Source organism: Oryctolagus cuniculus, unplaced genomic scaffold (assembly GCF_964237555.1).
Source record: "Oryctolagus cuniculus unplaced genomic scaffold, mOryCun1.1 SCAFFOLD_35, whole genome shotgun sequence".
In the NCBI taxonomy this organism is placed as follows: Eukaryota; Metazoa; Chordata; class Mammalia; order Lagomorpha; family Leporidae; genus Oryctolagus; species Oryctolagus cuniculus.
Genome location: NW_027208301.1, coordinates 1572724 through 1595040, shown reverse-complemented (window position 1 = coordinate 1595040; position 22317 = coordinate 1572724). Strand labels below are relative to the sequence as shown.

Sequence of the window (22317 nt, the reverse complement as noted above, 5' to 3'; positions counted from 1 at the left end):
AAAGCTTAAAAACTCAGCTTATCATCTGGTCTATTTGAACCAGTATTCAGAATTTGTCTCTGAATTCATGGCAAGAGCCCACACAGATTATTAATTTCAGAAATATTAATAAGTGCTGAAGTCTCAGGGCCAAATTATGGAGTCTTTTATTTCTAAAAGCCTGTGGCTGCACAGGGGCATATGCTCTCCAAATCATACTGCCCTGATAGAACTCAAGGGTAAGCTTCTAAAGGCCAAAAGCATATCTTGTTGAAGTTAATTACAAAGCCAAGCATTTGTTACAGGAGCTAGAGCAAGCAACATTATGCCTATCTCAGGGGCATTAACCAGTTTCCCAGTACTTAATGTCAATAAACTTACAGATAACCTCTCACAAGATTAGTTTTTGAGTAGCTAGCAGTTGTGGGACTGGTTAGATACAAATAGAGGACAATCAGGGACAAAATAGAGTGACTCTGGTCAGGCCATAGCTCATTTGCACTTGAAAATCAGTAAAACATAGCCTGAGGATCTGCAGCACCTCCTGCATGGACCCAGAGGCCCCTCTGACTTTGACCACCTTGACCTCAGCATGACCCCAGCATGGCTCCCCATTCTCTGTTACAGGAAACTGGGTTGCCAGCATCACTGCAGAGAACAAGGACAGTCCCACAGTGACAGAGGTGGAGCCTGGAGCTGGAGTCTCTACAAGGGGCAAGGACCCATAGCAGTGTGGCCACGGTTCCCTATGTCTCACAGAGGACAGTGAGTGTGCCTCTGGTGGACTTCCTGTTGCAGGCAGAGGATTGCTCACTTCAAGACTGGTTACTACGTGAATCATGCTAGCTGTGAGGCCTTAGCCCATGCAAAACTTGGCTCATCCCTTGGCTGCCTAGAATTAAATTCAGACATGGCCAAGCAGGCCCCACAGCACTACTCAGTGTGTGGCATGGCCTCTGTCAGCAAGGATAGTGTCAACATAAAGAAGGCACACCACTGCCCCTGAGCCAAGCACCCAAAAGCACTTGTCTGTCCCAATGTCTGAACACCAGCCTGTTTTCATAATCAATTTCATTGTGACAGTATGAAGAAGTCAATAAAACTGGAGAAATAGTGGGAGAAACCAATGTAATTCTACACACTTTTCAAAAGACAAAGAGGAAGAACACATCTGGACTAATCCATAATGCAAACATTATCCAACTGCAATGACTGAAGAAATCAAATTTCCACACGAGCAATAATATAAAAATCAAACTAAATTTTGAAACAGGATATTCTTCAATAGGTGAATGTACGAGTAAACTGTGTTGTGTCTGAGAGACCTGAGCCTGGATCAAGGTGCAGCTATTTTAGAATAGGCCTCCATCTTGTAACTCGGGCCTGACCGAGCCCTGAACCCTGAAGCTCATGAAAGAAAAAATAAATAAATGAACTCCCCTTGCAATAAACCCCGCCTAGCAACAGCCAATCGGCAGATAGCAGGGAGATACCTAAAGTTTCAGGTGTCTTTTCAGGCACTTAAGGTAATTGATAACATCCTGAGACCCTGCAGTTTGGCACATACACCCTAGTGGCTCAGACCCTATACCTTAGCCAATCATTTTAAAAGGCATCAACCCCAAAAGCCATCCCACCACCTTTAATAGGTCCATTCCTGCCGCTGGATGCACTAATAAATTTTATGAGATGTTCTTTGAATTTCCCGTGGAATGAGATGATTTGCTGAATGGTGCTAGAATGTATAGATTGTCTCTGGAAACCCTATAAAAACCCCATTAACTGAAGTTGGGACTTTCAACCAGACCCGTGACATCAATGATAGTTGAGCACCCAAGCCCAGACCTGCAATAAAACTCTCGTGTGTTTTACAACAGTATAGGATCCTTGGTGGTCTTTGGAGACAATCAAACTGGGTATAACATATCATACAAAACTTTTATTGCTAAAGGAAATGAGCTCACAAATCATGTGGGCCATTAGCATTTAATACCATATCCTGTTTCAACAGCCTGAACATGCAGATGAATATCTGTGAGATGGGATAACTTCAGTCAGAGTAGAGTTAAGTTTTGAGATAAAGTCTGGGACCTGGCACTGTGGTGTAGTGGCTTAAGCCTCTGCCTACAGTGCCATAATCCCATATGGGCTGCAGTTTGAGTCCCTGCTGCTGCACTTCTCATCCAGCTCTCTCCTTTGGCCTGGGAAAGCAGTGGAAGATGGCCCAAGTCCTTGGGTCCCTGCACCCATGTGGGAGACCCAGAAGAAGCTCCTGGCTTTGGATTGGCCCAGCTCTGGCCATTTGGGGAGTGACTAGCAGATGGAAGATCTTTCTGTCTCACTTTTTCTCTCTCTGTAACTCTACCTGTCAAATAAATAAATAAAATCTTTAAAAAGAAAAGATAAAGTCTGCCTAATTTTTTTTTGGACAGGCAGATTTAGACAGTTAGACAGTGAGAAAGAGAGAGAGAAAGGACTTCCTTCCATTGGTTCACCCTCCAAATGACCACTACGGCCAGTGTACTGCTCCGATCCAAAGCCAGAAGCCAGGTGCTTCCTCCTGGTCTCCCATGCAGGTGCAGGGCCCAAGCACTTGGGCATCCTCCACTGCCTTCCCAGGCCACAGCAGAAAGCTGGACTGGAAGATGAGCAACTGGGACAGAACCGGCACCACAACTGGGACTAAAACCCAGTGTGCTGGTGCCACAGGCAGAGGATCAGCCCAGTGAGCCACGGCGCCAGCCTGAGTAGTAGTTTTACCATTAATTCACATAGTACAACACATTGAGGACAGAGATCCTACATGGGAAGCAGGTGCACAGTGATTCCCATTGTTGATTTAACAATTGACAGTCTTATTTATGTCAGTAATCACCCAAGGCTCTTAAATTGATCTGCTGGGGCTATGGAAGCCTCCTGAGTTCACAAATTCCAACCTTATTTAGATAAGGCCTTAATCAAAGTGGATGTTCTCTCCTCCCTTCAGAGAAAGATATCTCCTTTGATGGCCCATTCTTTCTGCTGGGATCTCACTCACAGAGATCTTTCATTTAGCAACCTGGTTATTTTTAAAGTAACAAGCTGATATAAGTGCATACGAAAATGCAAAAAATCTAGGATAGCCAAAATAACTCTGAAAAAATAATAAAATCAAAGGGATGATTTTTAAGTGTTATAAATTTATACTAATCTAAAGTGTGGTGTTGTCATACAGAAAGCCAGACAGATGGATGGAACACAAAAGAGGTTCCATAGAAGATCCAAACACAAGCAGTGAACAGGTTTTCTACAGAGGCACTATCACAGTGCAGGGGAGAAAGTATAGCCTTTTTAACACATGGTGTTAGCACAATGAGATACTAATTTCCAATAAAATAGCTTCTATTTATAAAATTAAAAAGAAAATATGCCACAGATCTAACTGTAGTACTGAAAACTACAATACTTCCAGAAAAAGAAATCATAGAAGAAATTTTTTTTCACTTTAAGTTAGGCAAAGATTTCCTAGATACAAGAAAAAATTAAAATCTATAATTGAGTACAGGGATAATTTACACTTAATCAAAGTCTAAAACTTCTTTTCTTCAAGACTTATTTATTTATTTGAAAGGCAGAATTACAGAGTGGCAGACTCAGAGAGAGAGAGAGAGAGAGAGAGAGGATCCATCTGCTGGTTCACTCCCCAGATGGCCACAATGACCAGAGCTGGGCTGATCTGAAGTCAGGAACCAATAGATTCTTCTGGATTTCCCATGTGGGTGCAGGAACCCAAGCACTTGGGCCATCTTCTGCTGCTTTCCCTGGCTATAACAGTGAGCTTGATCACAAGTGGAGCAGCCAGGACTCAGTCATACCCATATGGAATGCTAGCACTGCAGGCAGCAGCTTTACCCACTATGCCATAGCATGGCCTCAAAAACTTCTTTTCAAAACACTGTTTAAAGAATGAAAGTCAAAGCAAAACAAAATCCTTGAAAAATATACTGAGACCAGCTCTGTGGCATAGTGGGTAAAGCTTCTGCCTAGAGTACCAGCATCCCATATGTGCACCGGTTTGAGTACCAGTTACCCAACTTCTGATTCAGCTCTCTGCTATAGCCTGGGAAAACAGTAGTAGATGGCCCAAATCCTTGGGCCCCTGCACCCTCATGGGAGATCCGGAGGAAATGCTTGGCTCCTGGCTTTGGATAGGCACAGTTCTGGCCATTGCAGCCAACTGGGGAGTGAATTAGCAGTTGGAAGACCTATCTCTCTCTGCCTCTCCTTCTCGCTCTGTGTAACTCTGATTTTCAAGTAAATAAATAAATCATTTTTAAAAAAAGAAAAAGGAAAAATGTACCTGATAAATTAAATTTTATAGTGCAATACGTAAGATGCCAACAAAACAACGCTTAATTCTAAAATAGTAAGCATGTTAGAAATAGTTCACCACAGAAGACAGGAGAGGGAGCTGTTGTTTAATAATGGGTTGAGCCATCTCCTACAATACTGGAATTCTATATGAGTGCTGATTTGAATTCTGGCTGCTATACTTCCAAACCAGTTATAGTAATGCTCCTGGGAAAGCAGCAGTGGATTCCACACATATTCTGACCCCTGGCACATTTGTGGGAGACCGATATGCAGTGATCCTCACCAGGTAATCAGTGAGCCCTGAGTACATGCAACTTCCCAGTGACTGCCCAAAGTCCCAGCCACACCCTGAGCCCTCCCACACAGCATCAGTGTTCTCACAGTCCCAGCACACAAGCCTCCCAACAGTCATGAGCACCCAGCCCCGCATCAGTTCTCCCCACCAAATTCAAGTTTCTCTGCTCTGCTGTTTGCTGGGTGTGCAGACACTGGTGCATCTATTACATATGTCCAAAATGATGCCTGCTCTCTATCAGCTTGTTACAGAATGCCAGTTTCAGGGTGGTCAGGGAGACAGAAACATGGCAGGTACACTGTCCTACCTAGGGCTCCTAGCTGGATTCCCACCAGGATCTTTCTGCAACTTTATCACCAGTGGCTTGGGTTGCTCCAGTCTGGTCTCACTTCCTGAGCTGCTGCTGAGGTTGTTGGCTGCTGGGTTTCTGAGTTGTGCATGTCCACACCCTGCACATGGTCCACAGTGTCCCTTTAATTTGTGTGGAGTTTCCTCTGCCATTTCTTCCCTAACTCTTCCTTGAGACTGTACTCTCTCCACTTTTTTCATACTATCTTCCACAACAGTAAGCCCCCTCTATTGCTCCATCTTAATCCAATCCTTGATTTATTTTTTTCTCAAGAAATTCATCAACATGCTTTTTTTTAACTTTTTGGTTTTTTTTTAATTTTTTTAATTAATTAATTTTTTTTTGACAGGCAGAGTGGACAGTGAGAGAGGGAGAGAGACAAAGAGAAAGGTCTTCCTTTGTCGTTGGTTCACCCTTCTATGGCTGCCATGGCCGGGAGCTGCAGCCGGCGCACTGCGCTGATCCGATGGCAGGAACCAGGTACTTATCCTAGTATCCCATGGGGTGCTGGGCCCAAGTACTTGGGCCATCCTCCACTGCACTCCCTGGCCATGGCAAAGAGCTGGCCTGGAAGAGGGGCAATCGGGACAGAATCCAGTGCCCTGACCAGGACTAGAACCCGGTGTGCCAGCACCGCAAGGTGGAGGATTAGCCTAGTGAGCCACGGCGCCGGCCCATCAATATGCTTTTACTCATCTGTTCATTGTTTATTATTGGATTCAACAAATACTTATTGAACAACCAGTGCATGTCCATAATAGTCATGGTGGAAAGAAACATGGCTTTTAAATTTTAAAATTTTATAATAAAAATGATAATCTGTGATAGATTGCCAATATTTTATTTTCTAAAGTACATATACCAAGTCTTCTCATTTTCCCTAGAGTATAAACAACTATTATACAGCACCCTGAAAAATCATAGTCATTTATGATAACAGGGTGAATGACACTGTCATATATAATGCTAAGGAATGGCTAAATTTCATCTTTCAAATTGCTTTTATTGGATGCATGCTTGTGAGAACACTGTTAGAAAGGCTTCACCCTTAGTTCATTTTCCTGACCACACCTCCCTCCCTACAAACTGCCCTCTCCAACTTGGATTCTGTATCATCTTCACTCTCTGAAAAAGAATGCATCTGCCAACTAATGTGAAGAGCAAGTCACTTCATCTGTTTAGATGCTGGTTTTTGGACACTTGTGTGCTTCTACCTCCAAAAACAGCCACTCTGTCATTCAATGGTCACTGTTACATCCATCAACAAACAGGCACTAAAAAAATGACAAGAGCAATCCCACAGTTCATGGGTTTTGTGTCTTCCCAGTGAAGGACCCAAAAAGTGGTGCCCTTTTGTGACGACCCCAGAAACACAGACTCCAGACCAGGCGATGCAAAAAGCAAGAGGCAGTTTTATTTCTTTTGCACAAATGGGCCCTCTGCTGCCACAAGCAGCGAGAAAGAGAGGAGCCCTGAACAGTCATCTCACACAGTTTTTAAAGGGCAAAACCACAAGATTAACATACTATAGGGTGGCGTAAGTTCATTGGATAGTTCTCAGCAATTGACCTAATATGGCAGTTTGGAAGTGGTAGGGAAGTAATGTCAGTGGAAAAGTACTAGGTCAAAAGGGTACGATGGAGGGGGTCATTTGAGGAAGAGAAGCGGGCTGCTACGTGCCTTATGTTCCTTGCGGTTTTCTTTGTTAAGCTAGAGCAAGCACAGGGGAGGGGGCTTATGTACATAACAGGATGTTCTGTCGCCCGTACCTCTGAGTAGTATCTAACTGCTTTCTCTGTGAACCAGTTTACTCCCCCATGACTGTTTCTGGAACTGTTTGTCTCAGTTCCTGTTTTTCTATTTTATCAAGGCCACTTTTATGGCGGCTCACGGCCGCTCCCTTCATTCCCCCATTTTCTCTTTGAACTAATTTTAATCCTAAAATTGTGTGCCTGTTACTGTTAAAGCTGTTGGTGAGGGGTTTCAATACAGTCACTGGTGGCCAGGGCTTGGTACTGCTGCGTGAGGACTAATGCCTGCACGGTGGACAGCCTGTCCCTAACAAACTGGAGTAATTGGTTTATAATGCATGGCCCGAAGGTCAGAATTAGGATTAAGATAATAAGGGGGCCCGCTATGGTGGAGAGCAAGGTTGTCAACCAGGGTGACCTGTTATACCATCCCTCAAACCAGCTCTGAGTCTGTTCCCTTTCTTGTCGTCTCTTTTCCAGCCGCTCTCTTAGTTTGGCTAAAGAATCTTTTACTACCCCAGAGTGGTCTATGTAGAAGCAGCATTCTTCTTTGAGGGCAGCACATAACCTTCCTTCTTTTAGAAACAACAGGTCCAAGCCCCTGTGATTTTGGAGTACTACCTCTGAGAGGGAGGTGAGGGACTCTTGTAGTCGTTGGAGGTTCTGTTCTATCTCCATTATATCTCCGTCCACTGCCTGTTGGAGGATTGCCAACCTACTGTTTCCTTGGGTTAGGGCGGCTGTCCCCATGCCCAGCCCAGCGGCCGCTACCCCAAAGCTCAGTAGCACCGCTAGGGTCACAGAGACCGGTTCCCTATGGAACCTGGTTATAGCGTTGCTGTACCGCTCCTCGAGTGTGTTCTCTGGGTGGTAAATCACCTTCAGGACGACTGCTACCAGGACACAGAAGTACCCGGTCCCGTTAAGGACAGCGGTGGACACACAGGGAGTGAGGCCATGAGAGCACACCCACTAGGTTCCGGGAGGTGGCACCAGGTATGAGTTCCAGTCCACCAGGGAGGAGTTGGCAGTGGTGTTGCAGAGGCACCGGTAGGCTGAGGGTGGGTCCCCAACACAGGATCCCTTCCCTGAGACCTCCGCCAAAGTTATCAAGGGTTTAATGGAAGGGCACTGCTGGTGGGACGAGGAGGTATTGAAGGTTCCAACGACAGCTACTCCCTCATAGGAGGGTGGGCTTGCGGGCAGCATAACCAGCAGGGGTCGGTTAGGTTAGGGTGAGACCGATTCAATGCCGAAAAGGTGCCTCGTATTAGCAACATCGCTCTCTCTCCTGCAGGTAGGCCTGCGAGGGGAACCGGTGGGCCTGTCCTCTCAGAGGTCGGCGCTGGTGGGCCTGTTCCCTTAGGAGTCGGCTGCTTAGTCATCTCAGGCCGGGGCGGTCGGTTGGCAGGGGCCAGGGCCCTGTTGGGCCCTACCGGTAGGGGGCCGGGTGAGGTGACTTTTAGTCTAATTTTGAACCAAAACCCAAAATTGTTATTAGTAGCATAATAGCGCAAACCCCAGATTCTTCCTTTCATCCAACTAGACAGCGTTGTGTATTGCTTTCCTGAAGTGGTAAAGGTAATATTGAGGGGATTGCATGTAGGGGAGCTTCCACAGGGGGTGTTCTGGCAGGCACTGTTGGCTAGATAGGAGCCCGAGTGGGCAACAGTGGTATTACGCTTCACAGTAATACAATCCCAAGAAGAGGAAGGCTTCCAGTATGCCTCCCCTGTAGTTTCGCACCCCCAAGCCTTACAGTATAGGAGCTCCGGCCCCCCACACCGGTAGATCTGATCCTTTCTTCTACCATCCCTGGGGCACACATAAAATTCTGGTTGGCGGAGTTGGCATCTCCGAGTTGGGGTTCTACATCCCGTTGCTACGGGGTAGGATCCCGGGGGATGAATGAAGTCTAACGGAGGTGAGGGGTTGTGAGGGATATCTTCCTGATCGGGTAGATCCCAGGAATCTAGTCCCAGGACTATCTGGCATACATCTGGGTGGAGGGAAGGCCACCACGTTCCTGGTACCCGAGTGTCGCTGGTCGACCAGGCCACGCTACCCAAAGGAGAGATCACCTCCCAAGTGAGCTTTTGTGGCCCATGGGGGTTAGGGAAGGACGAGCTGGATAGGGTGAGGCTAGGGTGAATCATAAGCAATATGAGCAATGGGTAAATAATTGCAAACATTATGCAGCTTTTGAAAGTCTTATCTTGAGAGGGTTTTGAGTGCGTTGGAGTGTCCATTTGGCTGAGTCGTCCGCGGGGCCTCCTCCCTCCGGCGGTGCCCTCTTGACGTGAGAAGCGTGAACCCAAACGGCAATCCTGTCGACTTTCACTGCAGTGGGTGTCGTCAGCAGCACTGTATAGGGTCCCTTCCAATGCAGCTCGAGGGTCCTGGACTGTCTGCGGACGTACACTGAATCTCCAATCTGGAAAGGGTGTGGCACTGTAGGGCACTTGGATTGGTACACTGCCACTAGAGGTTTCCACATGTGCTTTTGAATCAGCTGCAAAGCTCTCAGTTGGGTCTGCAGACTGGGGGAAGTGGCATAAGAGTCAATGCTGGGTCCCAATAAGTCAGCTATTGGGGGAGGACCCCCGTACAATATCTCATACGGAGTTAACCCGAACGCGGAGGGAGTGTTGTGGGCCCAGAATAGGGCCATCGGTAATAACTCGACCCAGTCTCTAGTGCCAGTCTCCATCATTAATTTGGTTAAGGTCTCCTTAATTGTTCTATTCATGCACTCTACCTGTCCTGAATTCTGGGGTCTATAAGCACAAGGTAATTTCCAATCAATCCCCAGTACCTTGGCCACCAACTGACTTACCCGGGAGACAAAGGCTGGCCCATTGTCGGATCCCAGTACCTTAGGCAGGCCAAACCACGGAAAGATTTCTTCCAGGATTTTCTTGACCACCACCTGTGCTGTCTCCTTTTTCACCGGAAAAGCCTCTGTCCAGCCGGAAAAAGTGTCTACAAATACTAGGAGATACTTAATTCCATACCTACTGGGATGGATCTCGGTGAAGTCCACCTCCAAGTTTGTTCCCGGGCATGCCCCTCGCATCCTTGCCCCCTCTGGTACTTTAATACCCTTTGGATTTACTTTTGCACAAGGAACACAGGATTCTGTTGCTTGTTTTGCTAATGAGTCCAGTCCTATTATGAGGTAGGTTAGTTCCTCTCTGTCCAGTAGGGCCTTTAACTTTTTATGCCCCAAGTGGGTCCATCTATGAAGGTCTTTTATAAGGTCCTTGGCTTCCTTTCTTGGCAGTACTGTTTTCCCCTGGATCTCCCAGACCTTACGCTGGTCATTGTACGCGCCTCCCAGTCTTTGGATGGCTGTCACATCTTCCTCCGAATATAACCACCCAGGGTTATTTGTGGTTTCTGATGACTGCGTTACTAGAGTGACGCTGTCCAGGGCCCTTGTTTTAGCTACTTCATCCGCCATTCTATTTCCCTTGGCCACTGGGTCATCTCCTTTCTGATGACCTAGGCAGTGGATGATGCTCACTTTCTTTGGAAGGTGGAGGGCTTGTAGGAGATCTAGGATCTCCTGCTTATTTTTGATATCCTTGCCCCCTGAGGTTAGCAACCCTCTCCTCCGATATATTTCCCCATGTATATGCGCAGTGGCAAAGGCGTAACGGCTGTCGGTATAAATGTTTACCCTCCGATTCTTAGCGGCACGAAGCACTTGGGTGAGGGCCACAAGTTCAGCCTTCTGTGCCGAAGTCCCTGGGGGCAGAGCAGAGGCCCATATGACAGTTTCCCTGTCCACCACTGCTGCCCCTGCCTTTCTCTCACCTTGGTGCAAGAAGCTGCTCCCGTCCGTATACCAGGTGACTGTGTTTGACAGGGGTAGATCGGTCAGGTCCTCTCGGGTCCCGTGCACTTCGGCTAACACTTGGTGGCAGTCGTGGTCGACTTGTGATTCAGACCCTGGCTCAGGAAGCAGGGTGGCCGGATTGAGCGAGGCAGCAGTCCTATACCGGACCTGTTCAGGGTTGAGCAACATAGCCTGGTAGTGGGTGATCCTGGCGTTCGAGAGCCATCTGTCTGGCAGTTGGCGGATGATGGCCTCGATGGCATGGGGTGCCACTATGGTGAGTGGTTGCCCCAGAGTCAATTTGTCCGAGTCTTTCACCAAGACGGCCACAGCTGCAATCATGCGGAGGCAAGGGGGCCACCCTGAGGCAACACTGTCCAGTTTCTTTGAAAAGTACGCCACAGGTCTTTTCCAGGGCCCCAAATTCTGAGTTAAGACACCCTTTGCCATTCCCCCCTTTTCATCCACATAGAGGGTAAAGGGCTTAGCGGGGTCTGGGAGGCTTAATGCAGGGGCCTCCAAGAGGGCTCGTTTTATTCTGTCAAAAGCTAATTGTTGTTCCCTTCCCCAGATGAACGGGGAATTCGTCCTGGTTAGGGGGTACAGGGACGCTGCCATTTCTGCAAAACCTGGTATCCAGAGGTGGCAGAAGCCAGCGCTGCCCAAGAACTCCCTGAGGTGGCGAGCATTTCTAGGTGGCGGGATGAGCGCTACAGCCTTCTTACGTTCCTCAGTCAACCACCTCCATCCCCCTCCAATACGTAGCCTAGGTAGGTCACGCGTTGGGTGCAAAGTTGGGCCTTCTTCGCGGAGGCCCTGTATCCTAACTCTCCCAGCCTATGGAGTAGGGCCTCCGTACCTTTAGTGCAACCCTGTTCAGTCTCTGCAGCTAACAACAGGTCATCCACGTATTGTAGGAGAGTCAACTCTGGGTGGCTTACCCGGAAATCTGCCAAGTCCTGGTGTAAGGCTTCATCAAACAGCGTAGGGGAGTTCTTGAACCCTTGGGGAAGTCTGGTCCACGTTAGTTGTCCCAAAAACCCAGTTTCCGGGTCTTTCCACTCGAAGGCAAAGAGAGGTTGACTCTGGGGAATCAGTCTTAGGCAAAAGAAGGCATCTTTCAAGTCAAGCACCGTATACCAAGTTCGGGTCAGGGGCAGGGTGCTCAGCAGGTTGTATGGGTTAGGGACCGTAGGGTGAATGTCCTCAGCCCTACGGTTTACTTCTCGTAGGTCTTGCACTGGCCTGTAATCATTGGAGCCAGGCTTTTTGACTGGTAACAAAGGGGTATTCCAAGGTGACTGACAAGGTCTCAATATGCCCAGTTTTATTAGTCTCTGTATGTGTGGCCAAATTCTGACCTTTGCCTCCACAGCCATAGGGTATTGGCGGATAGATACGGGAGTGGCCGTGGGCTTCAGGTTTACTATCACCGGGGGCTGTCTGACAGCAAGCCCTACTCCTCCCGTCTCTGCCCAAGACTGGGGGAATTTAGTAAGCCATTCAGATGCTACTTGGGGCTGAGCTGGTAGGGGGCACTCATGAAGGCGGTGTTCGTCTTCCAGCCGAAGGGTCAACACATGGAGGGGTTGACCTGCGGGGCTGACTACTGTGGCTCCCTTGTCTTGGAAATGGATCTGGGCCCCAACCTTTGAGAGAAGATCCCTTCCCAGCAGGGGGTATGGGCAGTCTGGTACCAGTAGGAACGAATGCGTGACCCGCCCTGTTGCCAGGTCGACCTTACGCTCAGTAGTCCATTTATACAGTTTTCCTCCGGTGGCCCCCTGGACCCATGATGTCTTGGAACTGAAAGGGCCCTCAGCTGTGGTAAGAACTGAATGCTGGGCTCCTGTGTTGACCAGAAAGGTGACTGGTCGGCCTCCCACTATCAGGGTTACCCGGGGCTCAAGGGGAGGCTCCTGGCCCTGGCCTACCTATTCGTCCTCTTCCAATGACAGGACCAGAGCAGTTCTCTGCTGGGGTCTTGGCCGTCCCTTGTTTGGACAGTCCCTGGCCCAATGTCCTCTTTCTTTACAGTAGGCGCACTGGTCTTGTTCCACTCTCGGTCTCCATTTGTCTCCCTGGTCCCTATCTTGCCTGCCCTTGTCTTGTCTTGTCTTTGGCCCTGCAACTACGGTGGCCAGGGCCTTAACTAAGTCCTTGTTTTTCTTTTTATCTCTCTGATCTTCTCTACATTCCTGTTCTCTGCGTAACCTCTCTTCTCTTTCCTCCTTTGTCTCTCTTTTATTGAAAATCTTTTCTGCCTCCTTGACTAGGTCCGGCAGTGTATATCCCTGCAACCCCTCCAGCCTCTGTAGCCTTGTGCAGATGTCCGGGGCCGATTGTCCAATGAAGGACATGATTACGTCGGCCTGTCGGTCAGGGGCCTGTGGGTCAAAGGGAGTATACATTCTGTATCCTTCCATTAACCTTTCTAAAAATCCTGCTGGAGTTTCCTCACTACCCTGCACAATCGCACGTACCTTGGCCAAATTGGTGGGGCGTCTTCCTGCCCCCTGCAGACCTGTCAGGAGAACCTGGCGATAGAGACGGAGTCGCTCCCTACCCGCTGCCGTATTGAAGTCCCAATTTGGTTGAGTCAGTGGGAACACCTCATCAATCTCATTAGGTAGCTGAGTGGGGTGGCCGTCATCCCCCGGCACATTTTTGCGGGCTTCTGTGAAAACCCGCTGCTGCTCTTCTGTGGTCAGGAGGGCCTGTAAAAGCTGCTGACAGTCATCCCAAGTGGGTTGGTGGGTTAACAGAATTGACTCAATCAGGCCCGTGAGGGCCTGAGGGTCCTGCAAAAATGGGGGGTTGTGGGTTTTCCATTTGTAGAGATCTGACGCGGAGAATGGCCAGTACTGAAGCTTCCCCCCCACCGAATGCAATGGGAATGCCTGGGATGCCCAATATTCCCCCCCTTCCCTCTGCTCTCAGCGAAGACGCAGGCGGGTATTTGGTGGTGAGGGGTCTCGTAGGGAAGTGGGTTGTGGTCCCCCTGATTCTTGGACTGTAGAGTCAGGGGACAGGGCAGAGGGAGGCACCTCCCTCAATGCTGGATGGTTGTAAGGCAGTGGGGGATCCAAAAGGAGGAGGTCCTCCTGTCCACCCGAAAGGACGGGTGGACATACGGTTTTCAGTGGTTGGAGTTCTTTTAGGGGATAGAGATCGGAGGTTGGCGGGGGACCTTGCACTGGGGTCTCTGCTGGAGCGGGGATTAGGGGAGTTGAGGAGGGAAGTGGGGGAGGCCTGGGACCCCCATCAACTTCCTCCTTATCTTTCTGCTGGCGGTCCTTGGTGTCTCCGTGTGCGAGGAAAGGCTTAACCCAAAGCGGGGGCTTCCAGGTCAAGTCTTCCCTCACCGCGACATATGGTACTTGTTCTGGACGTCCCCCTCCACCCTTACGGCAGACTTGGTCTTTAACCTGCAAAATTAAGTCAAGATTAAAGGTTCCATCCTTCAGCCACCCGACATCGAAAGTGGGCCATTCGGAGGTGCAAAGCGCCACCCACTCCTTTTTGTGGACTTCCATCGACAAACTGCGGACGATCTCTCGAACCTCCTTCCAGTGTCCTAGAGTCAGGCTTAAAGGTGTTGTTAATTGTTGCCCCATGATGACAGATGGGGGAGACAGTAAGAAATAAAGAACGACAAAAACAGCGACACACAGAACACAAATCACAAGCCACGCGGCAACAGACTGAGACAAAACCGAAACTAAAATTTCAGATGGGAGTGGCCGTCTGGCCAGACTCTCCCCTGGAAGAAGGGAAATGCTCTCTTTCCCCTCTTCCCAGACCACCGCTGGAGTGTCCTCCAGGGTGGGACCAGGGGTCTCAGGACACGTCTGTCTCCCCCACTGGTCCACTATTGAGCCTGCACAGGCGCCCCAGGATGGATTCCACGTTGCCCTGGCAGACAAGGACAAACAGTACAAACCACAATTACAATAACATACAAGTAAGCAAACTTACCTCCGTCAGGCCGATGGAGTGTGGAAGTCTGGGGTCTCCCAAATCCCAGATGAGCCCCCAATGAAGGACCCCAAAAGTGGTGCCCTTTTGTGACAACCCCAGAAACACAGACTCCAGACCAGGCGATGCAAAAAGCAAGAGGCAGTTTTATTTCTTTTGCACAAATGGGCCCTCTGCTGCCACAAGCAGCGAGAAAGAGAGGAGCCCTGAACAGTCATCTCACACAGTTTTTAAAGGGCAAAACCACAAGATTAACATACTATAGGGTGGCGTAAGTTCATTGGATAGTTCTCAGCAATTGACCTAATATGGCAGTTTGGAAGTGGTAGGGAAGTAATGTCAGTGGAAAAGTACTAGGTCAAAAGGTTATGATGGAGGGGGTTGTTTGAGGAAGAGAAGCAGGCTGCTATGTGCCTTATGTGCCTTGCGGTTTTCTTTGTTAAGCTAGAGCAAGCACAGGGGAGGGGGCTTATGTACATAACAGGATGTTCTGTCGCCCGTACCTCTGAGTAGTATCTAACTGCTTTCTCTGTGAACCAGTTTACTCCCCCATGACTGTTTCTGGAACTGTTTGTCTCAGTTCCTGTTTTTCTATTTTATCAAGGCCACTTTTATGGTGGCTCATGGCCGCTCCCTTCACCCAGAGCCTGTAGATTAAAATTCTCATGGCTAAGACCACTGAAGAGTTAAAATTGTATATGTATGGGTGTAAAAAGTTAAGCTTAAGCTTACAGGTTTAAACCTTCCTGGTGCAGCTGTAAAAATAAAACAGAGTGAAGTAGCACCTTGACAGTAGGGACTCCATTTTGGAGCACTTGAGACTCCATTCTGGGAAAGCACCCCCCCACCATGAGACTCTGGTCTGAAACTATGATCTCAAATAGTCGGACAATAGCAGTGCACTACATCACCCTTAGCAATGCACAAAAACCCCCTAGCATGATTGCTCAAGCTTAAAAGTAGAAAGGTTGCACCTGGGTTACCTGGGCTAATAATGAAGATGTGATTTGTCTGTGTCTTAAAATCATAATTGCTGATTGTAAGATTTTAGCAACCGCTTAGCAACCGTGTATTCTCTCCCCCCTCCCGATTTTGTGGTTTTTGCCTTTATAAACCCTATGCTGTAGTTCCTCACAGCTCCTCTGTCCTTGTATTTTCAGAGGTGCCCAACATGTTGGATCAATAAATTTAACCCTTTGCTGGTTGCATGAGAGAAAAAGTCTCTTGGAGTCGTTCCTTGGGCGGTGGGTTTTTTTTGGACCCTAACATTTGGAGGTCCCATGGAGACCTGACTGCTGCCTGTGGACACCTCCAACGGATATCTCTCAGGGTGAGTATGGCGCCTATTGTTTTGATTAAACATGTACACTTTGATTTGTTGTTTGGTAAGGTTTGTTATTTGTAATCGGCAGCGTGGTTGTCGGGCTCGAGCGAGAGCTCCACCCGACTGTTGCAGGCAGATGTGCTCCAGAGCCACAGACCACATCCCGGGGGATGCCCCGGGAGAAAGGGATAACTGGGGATGCCCAGTGTTTCCTGTTTGGTGGGTTGCCTGCAGTAGGGAAATAGACTGCAGAGACTCACGTTTTGTTTGTACTGCGGAAATTTTGGTATTTGACCGAGCTAGTTAGTCTTTTGTATTTGTTAAGGTGCTTTGTTGGCTGCTTTGTTGTTTGTTGATTGTATTCTCTTGCCATTTAGCATTTGTATGGGATGCCCCGGAGGGCTCCCATTTGGTAGACACTTTGTGTGGTCATTGTGTGCTGCTTCTCTATGCTGTTTGTCTGTTTGTGTACATTGTGTTGTTTGCTGACATGGGCCAGACTGTGTCTACACCTTTGTCTCTAACTTTGAATCATTGGTCTGAGGTAAGCCACTAGGCGCATAACCTTTCTTTGTCAGTCAAAAAGGTAAAGTGGCAGTCTTTCTGTGCCTCTAAATGACCTGCTCTCAGAGTGGATTGGCCCCCGGAGGGCTCATTCCATTTACCACTCATTAGCCGAGTGAAAGAGGCCGTTCTCCAGCCTGGCCATCATGGGCACCCGGACCGGGATTTTAAGAAGACATCGAAGGTCAGTATTCCTTCCCTCAAGCAGGACCAGATCTGTGGAAGTGACCGTTGAGTGTCCGGTACCCCACAGCTCTCTGAGAACGCTGAGTCCCCCCGGCCACGGCTTAGCTACGGCCGAAACTCCAGAGGGATTGTAAGGAATGGGAGGGAAATTAGGAAGGGCAGTTGGCTGAGAGCCTGGAGACCCCCTGAGCTTGCTTTGGCTTCCCGGTGGCTGGACTGCGACCCGAGGACCAGGTCTCTCTCTCGGAGGGATGCCTGGTCACGCTGCCTACTGCTACACGAGCAGGGCTTAGCTTCGGTCGAGGCTAATATTGGACCTTCAGGTAAACTCAGACAACTAGGTAGTGGGTAACCTTGAGCAATAGGAGATTTCAAACCCCACTCAGCCCCCAGACTGAGGAGCTTCATTGCTTTCTGCCTTCCTCCTCCTCCCAGGGGCTCCCTCCCCCACTCTTTTGCTCTCCTCATCTCCATTCCTATACCACTAGCCAGGAGAAAGGGAGAGGGAAATTCCACAAGTCTCTCCACCTAGGGAAAAGCTGTTACCTGTTAACCCTTCCCAACCTGGTAGAAAGTTTTCCATCTTTGCAGCTTATGGTAGCTCTGGTGTGTCTTAAAGTTTTTGTAAACTATTATTGTTGCTAAGCTTTGATTGCCTGAGAACTAAATCTGGAAAAGAGCTAAAGTTAACTATCTGTTGTAATTGAGTGTCTGCAGTAGTCCTAATTGATCTGGCTTTGGTTAAATTATAGGAGGTTCCCAACACTCTTGGTAAAACGGCACACCTACCCAACCCCACGGTTAGTCCTGCCAGGCCCCGGTGTGTGCAGTCTTCCCTGTAAATGGGGGAACACAGCCTTTCTCTGCACTCTATTCTAGTCCATGTGGCCTGCCGCACCCAGGCAGGCATAGCCAAATATCTCTAGGCAGAGCCCCCACCCCCAGGGCTGCTTTTTTTTTTTTCTCCTCTCCTGGAGGAATTTCCAATTCAATACTACTGCTGGCCTTACCTAAGGGAGCCAGAACTTTAAGCCATTAACCCTTACCAACCTGATCGGTTTTTCTCTTTGCAGCTAATAAAAACCTAAACAATGGGTTCATATGCTGATAATCAGCTCTTTTCTGTGCTGCTGTCCCTGACTCATCTGAGAGAGTTCACCTGTCTTGAAGATTTCGTGTTTTTCTATTGCCATTAGAGTCTTAATTGGGAAAACTACAATGCAAAGTTGTTTACATTGTTTATCTGTTTTTAATGTCTGAGTGATTACCCAACTGATCAGAAATGTACTAATTTTGGGTAAATGGTTTGACTCTGACAGCTTAAATTCTAAACTGAGTCTTCCAACTTTGGGCTTCCAGCCGGATCCCTGGAACTCTCAAAGAATGAGACTCTAAATTTGTTAAAGTAGCAGCTGCTTGGGTCAATTCAAATTATATAAAATATATTAAAATGTTATAAATGGTGTCAGACCTATACTGTATTTATGTTTTTACTTTCCAGCTAAAATGGTCTTATAAAAATAAGAATAAATTTTGTGTATACAAGCCTTTATGTTGTTAACTAAAGTGCGCCAATGCAGATTGGTTCAGAAAATTGAGGTAATGCAAACACCCTTCGGTTTGCTCAGTGGCTTGCTTGCTCAGTTTTACATGTCTTTAATATGCTTTAAACTTGTTTCTCTTAATGGGGAAGATCTTTTCAAAGTTGTAAACATGCACTAGTGTTTGCTGTCCAGCATGTGTTATCCTCATGTTACTTAAAAACCTAAAAATGTAATTTTAACTTTTATTTCAGATAATGGTGTGGTATTCATTAATAACTCAGTGTCTTAAGTCATCTAGGCATCAGTGCTAAGTAAAACTTGGAAAAATATATATACTTTTAACATCTCAAATTCAATAAAAAAAAAAAACTGTTTGAGTTTGTTAACATGTATTCTCATAGGTTGTCCATACATGACAATTCAAGGCTATGTAAAAGTAACTATGGGTATAAAGTTTCAAAAGGTGTAAACAAGTCATAAAAAGTTTTAAAATGTTTACAATTTTAAAATATTGTTTACAGAGTTGAGTGCTAATGCCAAAATTACACTGACCTAAAGTTAAAGTCTGATATTCTGTTATAACAATGGGTTTTTTTTTAAATGTGTACTAATGTTAGTAAATATCTAAAAATGGTCTAAATCATAAATCTTGGAATCTGTTTTTGCAAAAACTGTAATGTCTGTTTTAACAGTGTCTGCTTAATCGGTTACTCTACCATTTCTAGAGTTAGGTCCTGTAAGCTCTTTTTGACTCTGTTAAATAATCCTAAATTATGTAAACTCTTATATACAAGGTTTTTTTTTTTTTATTTCTGGTTTATTCGACAACAAGAGACATAAAATTCATTTTAATCCATTGTGTACTCTATTGTCTCTGTTAAGTTATGGTTATGTGGCAGATGCTAGAAAACTGGGTTCCAGAAACCCAAGAAAGCTCTAGTGTCCACAGGCTACACAGTAAATACCCGGAAGCCAAAGGATGGCAGAGACCTCTGCCACAATTTCTCCTCTAAGTCAGGCTCTGCAGTAAACACTGGTTAAATATAAAAGCCCAAAAAGTCAGGCTAGAGACCCGACTCGCTGCCTCACTTCTCCTCTTTTCTCTTCCAGAAGGGAAGTTACTACTGTTCTGCAGGACTCTCCACTGTGATGTACGGTTTGATCCCCAGACCTTATGTAAGGGGTGACTGACCTTTTCTGTAATAATGCCTGACCACAGTATAGGGCCCCAAACAACATAACAAAAAAAAAAAGGTTAAACTATAAAATAATGTGACAACTAGATCAATTTTTCGGTGTACACGGTAAATGGGCAGAACTCCCCTTTTAAACCAAACTAAAAAAATAGATAAAAAGTTACACTGACAACCTCAAAGTATACAAACAGGTCACCACAGTTGATCTTACCTAAAAGGTCATAGTTCTCCTCATGGGCACGGTCTTAACTTGCAGAAAAATACTAAGTGTCAGAATTTGCCCATGGCCATAGTTTTTCTAGCTCACCCTGATATTAAAAAAAATCTCCAAAAATCAGGGTTGGGTTGAGCACCCTCTTGACTGACATCATGGAGGCTGCCTCCTTGGTCTACTTTATTAGAGACTAGGAAAACGAGGAGCAAGCTAGCAGCAAAGGATAGGCAACAGACCAATCAATGGCTGCTTTACATGGTGATTACCATCAAGGAGACCCAGCAAGGCCAGTGCACCCCAAATGGCACCTGTTGCTAATATGAGGAGCCAGGGCATTGGGCAAGCAGCTGTTGTGACAGCAAATGCCTTCTGTCAGCTCTGCCAAGAGCACAGTCACTGGACACGGAACTGCCCTGGGTGTCAAAGGACTCCTGGTTCAGAACCACAGACCCTGTGGCCCCGAGCTAAAAAGCCTTTGGCTCTGCCCAGCCTCTGCCCAGCTTCCAGCTCCAGCCACTGCTATTGAGGGGATGGCCTAGGGTCAGTGAAACGCAAGTTGCCTATTTCTATCAGCCTCCTATTCAGCTCTCCTCCTAGTCCAGCCATGTAATGCAAGTCAACAGGGTGCCTCCCTTAAAGGAGATTTGCATCTCTTTCAATTCTCTTCCAGCACCCCATGGATAGGTCTGGGCCTCACACACCCAGCCATGCCTTAAAAGTCTATCCAATAACATTAAGCTTAGAAAGCCCTCCCTGCCAGTTCCTAAAAACAGGGCTTTCAGTAACAGCTAACTCAGATAGCCCTACACCTATTTGGACAGGTCCTCACTGAGGACTTAAAGGGCCTATCTCTTGAGGGGGGTGCACAATAATCCATAATATAAATGGTTAAATGTAAATAATTCATTAGTCTGTCTTTTTCCCAGCCTGAGACTCTAGTCTTGTACATTGGATTAACTTCCTAGCAAAACTGGCTACTAAATATCCAAAATATATATATATATATATATATAATATATATATATATATAATATATATATATATATATATATTGTCTCTGGGTCAATCAGACTAGACAGGCACAAATCCAAATTTGTACTTTTCCTGGAAAAAGCCAAACAGCTCCAGGACCAGGCCAAGCAGGGCTGGGATTTCTGGCCTGACATCTGGTCACGGAAATCCTGGCTATTTCCTCTCCTTGGCCCACTAACTTCTGCAATCTTGATGCTTCTCTTTGCACAGTGTGTTTTTAATGCCCTTGTTCGTTTTGTCTCTAACAGACTAAAAGCTGTTGAACTCCAAATGGTCATCAGGCAAGACTTCCAGCCCATTCCACTGGACAACCTGAGCAGCCCTCTGGACCGAGCAGCACAGTCTTTCCAAGGCCACTGTTGCACACCATAAGACAGGTAGCAAGAGGAAATACCCAAATCCCCCTCGACGCCCACATGCCAGCTTCGAAGAAGTTACAGAAAACGGAACTCCATCCATAATCCCAAAGAAGAATTTTGGGTATTACCTCTTGAGGAAAAATATTAGGCAGAAAGTCAGTTATGAGCTTATGTGTGTGTGACATAAAGGCCTAATGTGTCCAGCATATGCATCTGCATCTCAATCATCCTGACAATGTTTCAGGAGCAGCCTGGCCTTTGCATCCTGCCCTGCCCCCTTCTACCTGATAACCTGCCAGGTGGAGATCCCCGCCCCTTCTGCATGACAAATCTTCCACAATCTCCCAGATGCAGCCTAGTATCTGCATTTCAGTATTACAGAACAGGTGGGGGTTGAATCTCATTTTCATGGGGGGGGGATTATGCGTGGCCCTAAAGAAAAAATGTTATTATTATGCCAACTGAACCAGGGTGGTTAAAAACTCCATGGCCAAACTCAGAAAATGACTGGAAAAATGGCAACGGGACAGGGAAACTCAACAGGGATGGTTTAAGTCATGGTTTGGCTGGTCCCCATGGCTTACTACCCTACTGCCAGCCCTAGCAGGACCCTTAATTGTCCTACTCCTAATTGTAACCATAGACTCATCACCTTCGTGCGGGAACAAGTTAAAAATGTTAAACTCATGGTCATAAGACAATAATATGTCACATTAAAAAAGACAAAAATGAATAATCTCTAAGATTAGAGATCCTCACAACAAGGAGTGGGGAATGAAGAGTTAAAATTGTATATGTAAACCTTCCTGGTGCAGCTGTAAAAATAAAACAGTGAAGTAGCACCTTGACAGTAGGGACTCCATTTTGGAGCACTTGAGACTCCATTCTGGGAAAGCACCCCCCCACCGTGAGACTCTGGTCTGAAACTATGATCTCAAATAGTCGGACAATAGCAATGCACTACATCACCCTTGGCAACGCACAAAAACCCCCTAGCATGATTGCTCAAGCTTAAAAGTAGAAAGGTTGCACCTGGGTTACCTGGGCTAATAATGAAGATGTGATTTGTCTGTGTCTTAAAATCATAATTGCTGATTGTAAGATTTTAGCAACTGCTTAGCAACTGTGTATTCTCTCCCCCCTCCCGATTTTGTGGTTTTTGCCTTTATAAACCCTATGCTGTAGTTCCTCACAGCTCCTCTGTCCTTGTATTTTCAGAGGTGCCCAACATGTTGGATCAATAAATTTAACTCTTTGCTGGTTGCATGAGAGAAAAAGTCTCTTGGAGTCGTTCCTTGGGCGGTGGGTTTTTTTTGGACCCTAACAGTCACCAAGGAGTTGGATCAAGACAG

The 22317-nt window shown here is 46.9% G+C and overlaps 1 long non-coding RNA gene across 1 annotated transcript in view; it reads left to right on the top strand.

The window, feature by feature from the left end:
* Positions 1-21098, top strand: part of LOC127488761 (uncharacterized) — a 66907-nt gene extending 45809 nt beyond the window's left edge. Inside the window, exon 2 of the long non-coding RNA XR_011385999.1 lies at positions 15707-21098. This is a non-coding gene — a long non-coding RNA (uncharacterized lncRNA). The remainder of the gene's footprint in view (positions 1-15706) is intronic.
* The last annotated feature ends 1219 nt before the right edge of the window (positions 21099-22317 follow it).